Consider the following 382-nt stretch of genomic DNA (forward strand, 5'->3'; position numbering starts at 1 on the left):
CTAATGGCTTGGTTCACCTTGATATAATTTACCACTTTTATTACCTCTGATGTTGTGGGTTAATTTCAATGAAATGATCATCAAGCATTACAGATGCCCCTTGAGGGGATTTAATAGTATCACTAGTTTACCTAAATAATAAAAAAGCTGCCGAGGGGAAGGGAGATGTTTAAGTATGCTTGTGGTAATTTAACGATGGTTCGTTGAAGGGAGATTTTAATAGGTCTTGAGCAGGGAAGGTACAAAACATGGACCCCCCCCCCCCCCTCCTCCCACCCACCAGCTGGACCCCACTTGATAAAAGAAAAACAATGGTTAGAAGATACGAACATTTACGTTTTGACTTGGTTTTAATAAGCGCCAAATACTATGCTTCATGTTA

This window comes from Montipora capricornis, chromosome 6 (genome assembly GCF_036669925.1).
Source record: "Montipora capricornis isolate CH-2021 chromosome 6, ASM3666992v2, whole genome shotgun sequence".
Lineage (NCBI taxonomy): Eukaryota > Metazoa > Cnidaria > Anthozoa > Scleractinia > Acroporidae > Montipora > Montipora capricornis.